Consider the following 15,810-nt stretch of genomic DNA (forward strand, 5'->3'; position numbering starts at 1 on the left):
AGCACAGAAGCCTCTGAAAAGAAGTCATCATATTTATCTCATTACATTCATTTAACTAACAAAAAGGGCACCAGATTGCATTTGGGTGCAGGTTTGGAAATATGAAGTTTTCTTCAACTTTATTTTTCTTGGCTGAACTAAAGGGAATCATGCAGATTACCCTAACTTTGAACTCCATGTGGAGCTGTAAAACCTTGCTTTGCTTTGAAAGTTCCCTTGTCTCTCAGCCACAACCCTCTCTGGTGCACACTGGCATCTCAGACCAGCGAGTACTGAACACTGTGGGGCTGATCCAGAGAAGCATTCCTGCAGATGTCTGATTTCAGGTCTTGTTGAGGACCAGTTCCTGAGAACACAAAGCTCATCACACACTGGACTGCTTTATTGGCTGGAGACCAGGGCACGAGGGCTCGGAGATGGACACGTCCGTGCTGTGGTGACAAACATCCGCACCTGGCGATGAGGTGGGCTTCCCTCCCAGGCTCCATGCCCCACTTGGCTATTTTAGGACAGGTCAGGTACCAGAGCTAGGAGGAGAGGGATGGTTTATTATGTGAAAAAAGGTCAGAAGTTTGCCTGTTTGCTCAAACCAGCCAAATCTGGTTTTAATCTATGAAAACACACCAAAACACCCTCTTGGAGAAAAAGGTATGTTGTGTTTTCCTGACCACCGTTTTCCCTGGTGGCAAGTTTCTCATTCAAAATTATATCCACAGCTTTGTTTATGGGACTTTACAGAAGGCTTTGTATGGGTTAGAGAGGGGAGGAGAGGGAATGCTCCCATATGCAGAAACACAGAACCCATTAAAGCACATGAGGCTCTGCTGGTTCCCCTCCCCAGCAGCTACTAAGTTTATTTGCAGGCTGCAGCCTGGAGAAGGGGCTGTGGCCCATCTGCAGCGCATATGTGGGAATTAATTTCCCGCACAGCCACAGGAGCGTGGGTCCAGCGATGCTCCCCGTAGCTCCCCTCAGATCCCGCTCCTCGCCGGCGAAGCTGGAGGCAGAGCACCGCCGGGCGCTGCGGTGTCGGCGCGGCAGGGTCGGGCCTCAGCCGCCCGCCGCGTCTCCGAGGGGCATCGCCGCCCTGCTGCCAGAGCCGCGGGGTCGCACAGCACCGGGAGCCTCGTGTGGGCCTCGGAAGGGCGAGCGTCACCCCGGGCAGAGCTGGCAGCACGGCGGGCCCTGCGGCGAGGGATCAGAGAGGGCAAGGGCGCGGTGCTGCAGCAGCAGCGCGTCCCTGGGCCCGGGCCTCCTCCCCGGGCGGCCGCAGCACCGCCACCGCCGCTCGGGGCATGCGGGGTGCTGTGAGCAGGAACGCGGGGCCCAAACAGCAAAGCCCCGTGCTGAAACTCAGGCAGAGAAAGGAGACGGGGTTGCTTAAGTTAGCTCTGCTTCCCGTGTTGTCTTCTGCACAGGAGGAACAAGCTAGTTTCTTTTTATACTCTAGGCCTGGCTGGTAGATGTTGGGAAGGGTTGTCTTGGAGCGGGAAGCACAAAGACATCGTCTCTTTTAAACTTCTATTGAAGGGAGAGGGACAATTGTTAGAAAGTAGGAAAAAGGAGAGATGACTGTAACTGCAATCAAAAGTATTTGCCAAGGGTTTCATCCTGAGAAGGAAAGACCTAAGGTTTTGGGGCTCTTCACTCATTTACAGATATAAGAATAAACATTAAAAAAAACAGTAATTCCATGATTTAAGTGAATAACTAAACTAAAGAAGGACACTCTTTCAAAACAAATGATTGTGTAGGAAGTACATGCAGGTCCAATGTCAGCAGGCAACCTATCTCTACCCTAAATGTTTTTAGACATTTTAGCAGTTTTATAAATACCCATTTCCATGTTTCCATGTGCATCTGTCTGTAGTTCAGCTGCCCAAAAGCTAAAGTCACATATAAAGTGAGCAGTGACCTCTGAATAAAAAATAACAAAGACACATGCCGATAAGAGGTGTGATGGTGACACTGACTTTAAACTTCAGGTTTGTTTTAACACTAAGTTCCTTAGGACATCCTTTTTTTCTTTTCTTTTCTTTCTTTCCATTTTTTTAATGAGTTTTCTTTCTTCTTTTCCTATCAATAAATTCTCTCTCAAGAATTTTGACCAATAATTTCTTTTGGTAAAATTCAAAGTATCTAGAAGCAACAATAAATTTGACAAAAGTGGTTAGCCTTCCTTAAATGCACTCAGAGATACTGAGGTCCAGTTCATGGCTGTGGGAAGTGCTGCTGGGGGCCCATATACCACAGCATTTTCCTGGGAGGCGTAAGCCCCTCTCCCACTGCTGCCTCAATGTGTTGGTATCCTAAAGAGAACTCCACAAATACCCATTTAAAATTCCCAGATGTGAACACTGGGGTGTGGTAGCTGCTGGGGACGTCAGTTGCTGCTTCAGGCTGCTACAGAGCAGAGCTGGGCGTCCCAAGGTGCCAAAAGGGGTTGCTGGGATCTCACCTCCCTCTCTCCTGCCGCCAGCTCAGTGCTTTCCTTACCACTCTCAGCTCCTCCTCGGTTCTGCCTCTCCAGTTTTCCTTACCACCTTAAAAGAGAAGAACTATAAGAGAAGTATTTATTTAGGATGTGTATTTTTCTGAAATAGATGAAAAGGGAATGGTTTACCTTGGAGTCTGGGAGTTTGCAATAACCATCTGTAATACCTGTCCCCTTTGCTGTCATAAACCAAGGTCTAGTCCTCTGGTCTTCAGAGAGAAAACCCTTATTCACTCTGCTATTAGCCACCACCTAATTTATTTCTTTTCCATGGCTGTTAGTGTTGAATCAAAGTTTGTTTCTGAGGTTGAGAGGAAAGATGGTTTTAGTATTGGCTCTAATCATGTATTTTACCTCAAGCCACCAACACAAACATTTATTTGCTCAAGGATCACCAGAGAAGTGGTTGAAAAGCACCTAAAGATTTTAATTGGCATTTGATTCACATTGATGTTCAAGAATTCAGATGATCCTTTTATCAGAAGAAGGAAAGCCTTAAAATACTGAATTGAAAATAACGTAGGCAAAAAGCTTTCTTGTGGTATTTACAGAAAATTTTGGTCAAGGCAGAAACTCCAGGGAAGCTGACTTCTCCTTGTAATTGTACCACTTCTTTGCTAAATTTGGGAACTAAAAAGAAAAGAAAAAGAAATTTAGTTTTTAATTCAAAATGGTCCAAAGTTAAGTAATTTGACTTTCTATTCACTATTGAAGAAAGTGCTGTCAGGGTCTGGAGTTGACCCCAACCACAACTTGTGTGGCAGCTGCAAGTTTGTGTTTCTAGGATTCCACCTTGAGTAAATATTTGCTATTTGTACGATTTTTTAATTTATTTTTTGTAGAGATGATGGAGTCAAAATAACTGCTCTGCTTCTGCTGTATGTATCTTGGAGCTGGATTTTTCTATGAAGTCTGTGGAAGCTTGTTACCATGTTAAATGCCCAGCTTTCATTAAATCCACACCTGAAGGGTAAGTAAATGAATCCTGAATTTTGCATTTCAAGGTATGTGTGCTTTTCATGGATTTATGCCAGCTAGGTTTTAGATTTAAAGAAACATTGTCATAACTTTAACCACACTGTGGCTAGGCCAAACCTCAAAGATCTTGTTCCGAGGGCCACTGCCCTTTGAAGTGGCACCACTGACAGTTTTAGCTACTGTAGGTATTTATGAGGTACAAAATTATAAAGTAAACAGGCATAAAATGTTATTTTAACAACATACAAGCATCATCAAGCTAATTATATTCTTGTATTCCAAGCACTGGTTTACTCAGTTTGTTTTCTGTTTTCTCTCATCTCTTCTCTTTTTTTCCTTTTCTCTTCTTTTTTTTTTCTGTACGAACCTGTTCTGAAGAAACATAGAAGCAGTATTTACCAACTGCAAATCTCTAACAGCTCACATGTATATGTTTACTATGAACTGAACTCACAGTTCTTAAATAGTACTGTGTGTTTAGCCTGTTTACACCCCAAAGTAGTTGAACAATTATCTGTGCATTTTCCACTTTGTTTTCAGTGTTCTGCTTTGTTTGATGGTGGTTTATTAATGATACTTGTGATTTATTACTGTCGCTTTATTAGATTATTTGCAAATCGGTGACAAAGCACTATGTGGATCATGCCTTGTTAGTCATAAAAGCACTCCAGAAGCCATGAAAATCAGTTAAGCTTGAACCTATTGAGCATAGTGCTCTCTATTGATCAGTAGCCTTTAGATATGTAATGAATAGTAGTACTTTTGTAGCACTGTCAGATAGTGTTTTCCTTTGGATCTGATAAATTACACTCTTTTGTACTAGTGGTTTAAGGTTTGGCATAAAACATTCTTGGACTAGTATTTCTTTCAGGTCTAGTACTGGGGAGATCTTACATGACCAAGGCAGATAAATGTTATAAGAAAAACTGATTTTTGCTCTCCCAGAACAGTTTTGACCATTGAGTTAATACTGATCTAACTTTCATATGTGGCAGGACATTGAGGGCTCGATTGCAAATGATTTGTAGAATATTTTTATAGCCTGTGTGCATGATACATAAAGTCTCTCTCATATTAATACACATGTACATTTGGATTGTAGCTAATTTCTTTATAAATACAGATTCATTTTTGAATTTCTTATTGAAGGGGCAAATATTTAAGATTGATTTTGCATTTGTTGTTCATTTGAAGTGTACTGTGCTTCTGTTGACAATATCACTACTTAATTTCCTCCTTTCTTTGCAGCTTGTACACAAAGTCCTTTACACAAAACCAGAGTTGGGTTGTAGGTAAAATGTCACTATTTTAATTGGATGAAGTTAAAGACAGAGTTTCTGGTGCAGCAGGCCCCAAGACTTACATCTGTGTCATTCTGTGAAGAATATCCTTATTAATACTAATAGCCAGATGCTTTGGAGGTGTTCACTAGGATATTCCTCTGGATTAGAGTCACTTTCTCCTTCCATCCACTCCTCTCCCTTGTAAGAAAAATAATCAGAAGAATGAGCTCTATTTTATTAACAGAACTAGGGAATAAATTTTCAGCAGTTTTTTTCTTTTGTTTTCCTAGTTTTTTCTAAAGCTTCCTCAGCTTCCTTCAGTGTTTGCTCAGTTTATTGGTGTTTGAATTAATTCCTCTCAAATGAGTCTGATTTAGGCAATAGTAGCCAAAACCTCTGGGGACTGCTAGGCAGCACAAAAGAACAGTGACAGTAGTTTGAACATCAGCAGTGCCCTGGTGTGTAAAAAGAAGGAAAAGGTTCCATTGAACTCAATATAAGATTTCTTGGCTGTGTTTGCAGCTATAGGCAAAATGCAGTCACACTTCCATCTAACGCTCAAAGAAGATGCAGTGTTTGGTAAAATCTTTGTCCTGTTTTTTTTGTCTTTAATGCACAAAAGGATTCAGTTCCCTACTCTTCCTAAAGACAGCAGCTGTGAAGGCTGAGAACTGAATTTTAAAAATGGAAGTATCAGTAGAAATACAGTAAGCACAGTTTTCTCTGGCTGGGAAGGCTTGGGTACAAGGAAAAGGAAGCTTTTATGGGTCTTTACTTAAAGATACTGTTTTTAAGTCTCTCTGGAACATGTGTTTTATGACTGACTCTGGAGATTCCAGTTGTAACAGTTTTCTTCCAGCCAAACACTTCAGTGGGTTAACCAGCAGTGACAATTTTGGCACATAAATAAAAACTGTTTGCTAAGGTGGATGAACGGTGTCCTGTCTGTTGGTTTAGCTAGTGAATTCAGGATAGAATGCCTTCAGTTGATATTTTGACTCTTTAAGTCTTTTCAATTACTTCTGAAAGAATTAATATAATTAATTCTTATATTAAGCTGATCCAAAAGCTCTCTTGGCAACACTGTAACACTGTGACCACCTAAACAGTCAATGAAAACATAGCTAAAGAAATTAAGAAATGTTTCAGAGCTCTAACACATGACCCAAGTGCCAGCATCCTTGCAGAATGTCTTTTACTGCAGCCTGGTTTTGCTCTGGTCTTTCTCAGAGCTGGCCTAAAGGTCAAATAGTCTCTAATGGCCGCATTAATTGACCCAACAGAATAGATTAAGAAGGGGGAAGTGATTACCATCTCAAATCACTAATTTCTATGTAAATTTTTACATTAAATGAATCTAGATCAATGTCTAACTCATTTAATAAATGTTTCTTATTCTAAGAAGGCAACTGTAATTAAGTTATAAAATTATAGACATCTAACTGAAAATGTCTAGCTACAAAATATTTTGAGGTTAAAGCAAACAATTTCTTGTGACTATGTAGCAATTCTGATAAAAAACTCTCTCTGCCCGCTGTCATAAAAACAGCAGAGTCACTGCACTTTAAATGTCATCCCATCATTTAAATCTTTAATAATAGTATAATTTTCTGTGGACAATACTGAAATATTGTCAATACTTAGCTGAGTCAAATAATGATAGCCCCATCCAATCATGTTTTGATGAGAAAGAAGAGATCGTAGTATGACTTGCCATAGAAACCAGGTAAACTGGGCTGAAAATTTGATCAGGAAAGCTTTCTACTCATTTGCTTGCAGCTTTCAAGGTATCTGTAATCATATATCCTTCCCTACTCAGAAGAATTTCATTTCTGTGACAATTTCAGAGAAACCATATGTATGCAGTCCCTCTCACTTATATGTAACATATTCACATCCCATTTGAAGACTCAGTCCATCCATGAAGCCTAGAGACAGTGAGGAGCAATAACAAGCAGTGGATATTATTCTGTTCCTATTGAACAAAATCCTTCTCTGTGGCCTGTCCTGCAGGAAATAATACCCAAAAACCCAAAGGAAAAAAACAAATAAACAAAAAAAAAAAGGCAAAATAAAATCCAGAAACAAAGGGTTTGCTCTTTTTTCCTCCATTAAATTGTGTCTTTTTATATCCTCACTTGGCTTTCGCACCCCAAGTTTAAAAACGTTTACCCAAAATGTAAAAATGGTGTCATTAAAGTGGTGGTGTGTCTATTATTATCTGCTCTGTGTGACTTGGAAATTTTAGTAAAATTGAAACTCAGAAGGTTTCTTATATGTGAGGAAGGGCTGCCATTGTTGGCAGTGTGACAAGATCTAGCACATTGCTGGGACTTTAATAATAATAAATAGTAGCAAGATTGACAGGATAGGTGCCTGACGTGAACATAGCTCTGTGGCCTGTGCAGCAGGGACTGTAAAAGCTTCTAATGTAGCAGTTTGAGTAGTTGTTAGGAGATCAGTAACAGTGCAGGAAATTTACTTTATGGTTTCTCTCACTGAAAAAGTGTGCTTATAGACACATAGCTTAAAAAAAAGATTTATTACTCAGCATAACCTGATCTGGCACAAAAGTAGTATTTTCTACTAATGCACTAAATTATAGAGGTAGCAAACTGTGTGTTTGATGTGTCCTGAATTACTATTCTTAAAGTAAAATACAACAAAAATTGGAATAGTGCTTCCTGAGAACCAGCAAGATGCACTTCATATTTCATATCTCGTAACATTTTCTTAGTTCTTGATTGGGGCACAAATTAAGGGTCTGACAGTCTTACCCCAGGGTTAGTAAGAGCAAGACTCTCCTAAACTGCTCTGTCCTTTATTCGTGTCTCGTGCAGTCTGCTTTTTATTCAGGGATCTTTCCCATACAGAGAAAGTTATGGAGAACCACCACCATCTCTAAAGATGGCTTTGCTAATATTATTTTCATTATTATTATTATTTGCTTGCAGTAATACTGTAAAGTGAAAGTAGATTCTTGATCCACTCAGCTTCCACTTCCCTGGGACTAGTCTAAAGAGAAGGCTTTTATTGTTGCAGTGAAAATCTCTCAGTACCAACTCCATTTGGTTAAGAAAAGAGGGGGGAAACATGAATGGGGTTGATTTCCTTAAGCAGTTTGCCACAATCCTGATGGCAGATCACAAAAACAAAAAAAGGTCACCAATATTCAAGTACATAACAAACCCGCCTTTGTGAAATGGTATTTTCTTTCTATAGCAATGAGAAATAGTTCCATCCATAAAGCATTTACAAGAGATATGAGACTGTAAAAGATCTGTTGAATCTTTGAATCCAGACATCACCATTATGTTATTCCATGAGTAAAAAATATGTTAATAATGCAATTTCTATATATTCTACATGAACCCATGAAATTTCATCTTAGAATTAGGGTTACTATTCTTGTGCTCCATTCCAGTATCCCACTTTATTAAAGATTAGATACAATCTTATCACTTAATTTTTGTCACACTGAACTTTTTTTATCATATTTTTATGGTTTTCAACGTAGAAAAACCCCCAAATACAATGTAGCCAGGACACAAAGTAATGATTATTTCCATTAGAAAAGACATTTGTGTTGTTGGCATTGGAAAGGAGAGTGCAATCTTCAGACACCCACTCCAGTATTTTGGGTAAAAACATTCATATTAAAAGAAAAAGTAGGATTGAACTTTCTTTGATTATTTTTTGATTTTCTTTCCCAAATAGAAAGTTCCAAAAAGGAGGCCAAATGAGTGCTATAAATTATTTTATAAGACGACTGTAGCTTGTATATTGCAAAACAACTAAACCAAACAGACCAGAAAGCTCTGGTATTAAGTAAATGAAAAACCCATTCCAGATGGAAAAGACCTCAAGAGTCAGAGCTGCCCAGAGTCCAGAATGCTCTGTCAAAATTAGGTTATATTCATGTAGTCTTGAAAAGGAGGTTTGGAAAAGAGGCAGAGTTAAAAGAGGAATTAAACTGTGTTTGACAGAATAGAGGGAATACATTTTCTAGCTCCAAATTGCTGCACAGTACTCCTGTAATGCGTGTTTTGCTCAAAGCATAATGAGAAGAGGGAAAATTATTTCATTTATCCAAACGATAATCAATCACTTCCAGGAAAAGAAGTCTTTCATTATTTTCCGGCAGCAATAGGAGTTGTTAAGTATATTATTTTGATGTACAAATTGCTTTATGAAAGAAAAAATGAAAAGTTATTAGAGAAACAAGATGCACAAAATTAATCTGTAAATTTTATAACTGTTCATAGTTACTCTGCTGTCTTTGTGCCTCAATACATACCTTTCTTATTTATTATCTCTCAAGTGCCAATACTCATAAAAGCATGGAAGCAATAGAAAAGGTGGAGAAGTCTCTGAAGAAAAGGAATTTTTTTCATCTGGTAACAAGTCTGGCCCCAAAGCCATAAAGACCTTTCCTGAAACTTTTAGAATTAGTAAAGCATACTGAATTTTGCTGGATTACTTACTTCTGATGGAAATTCCATAATAGTACTGTTGGTTTTTGGACAATGATAGAAATGATTACATAAAGTAATGGTAGGCAAATGATCAGAAAATATTCTGCACAGCTATAATATGCAAGAATTTCTCAGTGCTTAAATTTGTATTGTCTTATCTGTTCATGGGAATAATATCACTCTCAAATTTAAAGAGCAGGAAAGCTGAATCACAGTCAGTCCAATTGTCATTGAAGTCAACATTATAATGCCTGGAGACTATCTTTGATATATAGAATGGAAGACCAAACCCAGAACAGTAAGGATTTGAATTTGCTTGCCAATGTGCATGTCATTAAATATATATATGTATATAAATTCAGTACTTCTATCTTTCCTAGAACCTCCAGGGTCTTGGACAGAGGAAAAACCAGATGAGCCCAAAACAATCCCCGCAAGTAAAAAAAGAAAAAAAAAATTTAAAAAGTCCATGAACCAAGCAAAGCCAGGAAGTTGGTAGCTGCACTAATTATTAGCTTCCAGGAGTCACTTGACATCCAGGAATTTCCTACAGGCGATATTGTGTCTAAAGTCAAAGCTCTGTTACTTTGCAGACTCTCTGGAAGGCCCCTTGCACAGGTTGCTATCAGGTAAATTTGTTATGGAAGCTGCAGTGGATGGATGGAGTCTCAGCTGTGCTCTTGAACGTGCCTATACAGAGCTCTCCTGCTCTGTAGATGTCAACAAAGTCGTCTCTTGTGATACTCTTCTTCTTTCAGTGCCACCTGAGTCAATCTGTTATCTAGGAAAAGCCTGGGCTCTTTAACATAGTAAGTCAGTTCAGAAGCAGGCACCTCTAAAGTGTAGGTTTAGGTGTTATAGAGCTGTGTGTCAGTTTTATGGACATAATCCCTCGGTTTTAACTGAGCTTTTTAATTTCACCTAAAAAAGAAGCCAGATGAATTCTTCCAACCCCTTTTAATTCCCATCTCTGTGTGCAGCTTCACTTAGTGTTTCTTATAACAAAAGGCTTTTAAAGTTGATAAATGGCTGCAGAGATTTTGCTTTACTTTGTTGCTTTTCTATTTATTTAACCAAGAGCAGTTCTTTTAGTCCTGACCCCAGCCTTGTCAAATAGACTGTGTTTGTCAAACTGCTCATGCTCCCATTAACTCCTAGCTGTTTCAGTTGTCAAATTTGATGAATGGCTCAAATGCTGCGAGCATCATTAAAAGCAGGAATACTGAAGAAAGTATTATGCTATACTGAGTCCAAATACACACCATAAATAGGAAAATTCCAAGCAAAGAAAATCTTTTATTGCATAAAGGAAATTGCAAGTGGTTTAAACTAATCTCTTTTAATGCCATCTTTCATATGTGCAGGAGACAAGAAAAAGCCGCTCAGGTTTCATGGCCAGTATTATCTCTTCATCGTTAAAGAACATTAGTAGCTTTATAACCTTATTTATACAGAGTTCATGTAAGTGTTTGGGGGAACAGGCCTGCTCAGTGGGAAGAAAAGCGCCAGAGCTGTTCCCACAGTGCTCTGTAGGTCCGGAGGGTCTGTCCCTTCCCAAAACAGAGCCCGCTGTTTCTGGAAGTCTGGCTTTCCCCTGAGTGCGGTCACACAGCCACTGCTGAGCTTTGCCTGCAGGAGCGGCCGGGGCAGCGCTGCCCTCGGCTGTGCCCGGGCGCACAAAGCGCAGCCGAGCTCTGTCCCAGCTCTCTGCCAGCTCTCCCCGGAGCTGCCCGGGAAGCGAGGTCCGGCCGGGCAGCCCCTGGCACAGCCCGGCTCTGCTCCAGCTCAGAGCTGAGCTGCTGCGGCTCCGGCTGCCCTTTGCCGCACTTAGAGCACGGCAAGGAGCACAGCTCGGGATTAGTGCTGGCAAGTTGGGCAATGGCTTCAGCACAAAGAATGGCTCTTGTTCTTGTGCTGGTGTTCTGGATTCTGGGCTATTTTTAACTGTTGAAGTCTACCTAAAGGCCAAAAACTGCTGTTCAAATTTTCTTTTTTTTTTACATTCTCGAGGCAGATGAAATTCTTCAGATGAATATTTATACAGAGATACATATATATTTAGATATGAAAGTTATACACTTCTAGACTGGTGACACTCCTCAGCTTATTAAGGTCAAGAGAGAGTTATTGGGGTGTTTTTTTATTATTTTTGTTTTTGAAATTTGTAGTCTAAGGGCATGTGCATACAGGCTGGTTCTAATATTCCCGACTGTTACTTGTGTGGAATTTTTGTCATGAAAAAGTACTGCTGCACTCGATTTTTCCTGGGCAGTGTTACAAACCATTACAAATGAGGACAGCAGGCAAACCATTACAGCAATTCTGAAACAGAATCAGAAGTAGGTCACCAAAGTTTATGTTTTCCCAAACTGCAACAGCACATCAACTTTTTTTTCTTATTATTAAAAGATAGGAATTATTTATTGATCTCAGGTTTTTAGGAAACACAGAGGAAACAAATAGACTTACAGTTGTGTCAGAAACTGCATCAGCTAGGGTTTGCCTTTAGTGAGTATAACTCTGGCTGCTTGAACACAAGAAATGGCAGAAATCCTCTCTCTGCTGTTGCAGCTAACTCAAATTTTAGTTTTAATGCAGGATGTCAGTTACTGAACATGAGGCACCATTACTCTAAATCAAAGATTTGCATCACAGCCACAGCATAAATTGAAAGATGTTGTGAGAAACATTGACAGTTAATTGAATCATATCAGTAATTTTTCCCTTACCTAGGTGCCTTCAGTGGCAGAGTGCAGAGGTGAGCTCTGGGCTTCCACCACAGGTGAGGAGGGTGCAGGGGTATGAGATGAGAAGCCTTCTCCTGCCTAATGTCTGCACCAGGGATATCCAAACTACCCCATGCACTCACTGGCTGAGTGATGAGAGAATTAATTATTTCCTCCCAGGTGAAAAGGTGCTGCTTTTTGTCTGAACTAGATTTCTGAGGTTTGTCTGTATTTAGATTAGAGGGACCGAATGTGATCTGAACTTAATTAATTAATTTCATCCAGACAAGCCATGAAATGGTATCACTGTATATGATCATGAATGTATGTTTCTATCCTAGGGTGTCTCTGATGTTTGTTGCCTAGAGCCCTAAATATATATTTGGTTTTCTGAGTAGTTCTGGATTTTCTTTAAATCAACTGAGTTCACAGTTGTTTTGTTATTCACTGGGTGGTAGTACTATTACCAAGCAAAATACTTTCATTAGAAGAAATGCTTTCTTTAAGCCTCAACTTATTCTTATTTCTGCCTGTAGCAGAAATTAAATATTTATTAGGCAAAACAAAATAGTAAAGCTGCAACCATTCCCTAATGAGGCTTCCTGCACTTTTAATCATGATTTGTTGGTGTCTCTGGATTTTTGTTACTCTCAGGAGTACTGACTTCATTTGATTAGCCACATTCAAACTGAGTCCATAGGAACAGGCTCTGTATTTACTGTTGCATTCTATTGGACATAATTATAACCATCAGGGTAGCTACATCTTTGAATCAAATAAAGTATGTACATACACAGGTGGGTACCAAGACCCCAACCCACACATGCTCTCCCACTAAGATCAGTGAGGCCAGCATTTATGTGAAAATAGAGTTCAGCAGGCTCAGTTAGTCTCTAATGAAACATGACCTTGACCTGGGAAAGTGGGATTGGAGATGTCAGTATCTACATACTTGTTAAAGCAGTGAAATGAGGGATTTGGTTCATAGTTCACTGAAAAGGCATCAGCAAGGTTAAAGCAAAACATAAGAAAAAGCTAGTTTGCTGTGCCCCCTTGTTCAGCAAATAAATGATACTGTCGGGAGTTTTGAGGCAAGCACTGCAGCCTGTTCCTGGAAAGCATCACTGGCGAGAAAAATAATTTTCAGTAGAACTCAAGAACTGAGAGGAAAAACACTGTATAAATCAGTAACAAGTTGGCCCACAGGCTGCCAAGCTGAAGAGGACTCATTTCCTATGGATTTCTGTCTGTCCTGCCTCACCATCTGCTTCCCAGCTCTCGTCCATCATCAGCCCTGCCCGTCCTTCGTGCCTGCAGCGGCTGGCAGGGAGCACTGTGTCCGTGGCCAGGGCAGCACTGCTGTGTGTGCAGCCATCAGCTGTCCCCAATTTGCACGGGACTTGTCAGAACTTGACTCACTGAGACCTCTGCCCTTCTGTAAAATGGAACTAAAACTGGGGGGAAAGAGCAAACAGATGACAGGCAAACATTCATATGACACAATTATGTTGAAACCTCGTTTCCCTAAGGAACTCTGTACTTTTTAGTTGTCAGTATTTTTAGAGATTGGATATTTTGCTTATTTTGGAAAGCAAGTAGAAACAATCACTGAGGTGGCACCATGTTTTCTCTCAGTAAATACCCACAAAGACGTTCCAGGATACCATATTCCACAACACACATATCCTAACCCTGCTGCTTATGCCCCTTGGATTAAGCTGCACCCCAGACACTGAGGACCTGAAGTGCAGAAGCCCTGTATCAAACCAGCCTGCTCCCCTTGTTTGGTAGTCTCCAGGATTGCTACATCTATGTCATCTAGACATGTTAATATTTGGAAGAGAATTAGAAATTTAACAAATTACTCCTACTCACAGAACAAAAGAACAACACCAGTATCTCCTTGAGAGTGATGCTGGTGGTGTCAATAGGATTGCAACATGTTAATTTATCCCAGCATTTCTAAGTTGAGTGGTTCTCTTTAATAATTGTCAGATTTTTCCTGTGATGACCAATTAATTGTAGGACTAATTCAATGCAGCTATGATACCCTCAGTACCCCGCAGCAGAATTGTCAGAGCAAGTTCACACTTTTCATTTTCTTTCCTCTGTTTTGCTTGCTTGCTTGTCACTTCAGTTTGCCTGTGAGTGTTTGCCTTGTGCCGTTGCCACTCAGAAAGAATGCAAGGGCTGGGCAGTAAATAAGGGACAAAGATAGTATCAATTTAGATAACAATGAGGGTTTGTGTGTGTGGCTTTTAAGAAAGAAACTTTGAAGAAATTTTGCATCACTTGAAATTTTCTAGCTTTTATTCAACAATAAAAATTATATATTTTCATTTTTATAGAAATCTATTCAGGTATAAGTAGAGGGGATTTTTTGCTCAGTTTTGAAATTCATAAAGGTGTGACAGAAATGAATGATTTTCCCAGACAGTAAAATATTAAATCATCATTAGAACTTGCCTCTGGACTCACAGACAATAATTTATGTATCTCCTGTTCTCTGTTTTACTTTTGTCTCACAAGCATAATGTACGAGTCCTACTTTACTCACAAAATGTGCATCTCCAGTAGTATGTATGTTGGTCGAATTTAGCTAATAAGTTACAAGGGCAACAAGTCCTTGCTGGTTAGAAAGTTCTTGATATTTCTCTTTTCATTGTTCCCTTTCCAATATATACATCCTACAAAGCATGAAAGCTTTGGAAAGGACTAAATTATTTATCAAAAATTTAGAAATGTTTACTTGGTCCTAAAGGTTCTTCCCTTTCTCTTTCTTTTTGTCATTTCTGGATGAAGAAAAGTATTTCTAGCAGTGGCAAAAATACTGGCACTGTCCCCCAGTGCCCAGAAACCATGTCACTGCAAATGGTAAATTAAGTTTAGTCATATAGTGTGATCTCCAACTCCCTGAGTCACTCACCAGTTTCAGTGAGGCTGAAATTCCCTCATGTTATACTCTCTGCTATAAGTTATAGTGGTGTCTCTTTGCTTCAGAAGTTTTGATTTTTATTCTCTAACACTAACACATTTTTATTCTCTAACACATTCCTTCTTGTCTTTTAGGTTTGTTGTCCTAGTCATGTGACTTTTCTGCCCAACCAAAACTCCTTTGAGGTACCTGGTTTTTGCTGCTTTTGCTTCAGCATCCTAGAAGTTCCAGAGTCTTCTTGACTTCTACTTTATGGGAGTTATTGCACTCAGATAAGCTGCAATTCTAAAGAATAATCAGCTGCTTGCAAGAATATTTTGGCTGACGTCCCTGTGATTCTGTGTTGTTATTTTGTTTTACTATTTCAAAATATTCTGTTAGGTTTCAGCTCCTACAAACTATTTAGAGGCATCCTCCAGACCTTTGTCCATCTTTAAAAAAGATAGTTTGCTTGGGCTGCATGATTCATGGGACTGCTGCTTTTTGGGATGAAGACTCACAGAAGACTTAAGTGAGGAAGAGAGCCTGGATAACTCACAAACGCTAAAGGTATGCAAATTGTTATGGTCTAACCCATAACTGTCCTAAGAAGGAGTTAAGTATAACAAAGAGGTGGGAATTTCCATGCCTGAGTTCTTAGATTCCAAATCATCATAAATTCTTGTTTTTCCAAAAACATAAACACCCTTCTGACCTCTCTGATTTTCTGTCATAAACAAAGATCTTTTCATGATAGTCACAGTCAAGTATCAGTTCCAAAAAGCCATTGCTGTGCATTATAGGAATTTATGAAGATTAGAAAACAAAACAAAACAAGCGGTCTATCACTTTCCAGGATTAATGCTATGAAGGATTTAATGGGTGGTCCATAAGTGGACAGAATGTTGCACTAATGTGTGACTGCATGGCAATTAAGCTT

General features: G+C 39.6%; 1 long non-coding RNA gene across 2 annotated transcripts in view; it reads left to right on the forward strand.

The window, feature by feature from the left end:
* The first annotated feature begins 331 nt into the window (after window positions 1-331).
* The window catches only part of LOC134547145 (uncharacterized), a 56,453-nt gene continuing 40,974 nt past the window's right edge, over window positions 332-15,810 (forward strand). For both annotated transcript variants that reach the window (XR_010079390.1, XR_010079389.1), the window contains exons 1-3: window positions 332-464; window positions 3,337-3,464; window positions 15,026-15,440. This is a non-coding gene — a long non-coding RNA (uncharacterized LOC134547145). The remainder of the gene's footprint in view (window positions 465-3,336; window positions 3,465-15,025; window positions 15,441-15,810) is intronic.

Source organism: Prinia subflava, chromosome 2 (genome assembly GCF_021018805.1).
Source record: "Prinia subflava isolate CZ2003 ecotype Zambia chromosome 2, Cam_Psub_1.2, whole genome shotgun sequence".
Classification (NCBI taxonomy): Eukaryota; Metazoa; Chordata; class Aves; order Passeriformes; family Cisticolidae; genus Prinia; species Prinia subflava.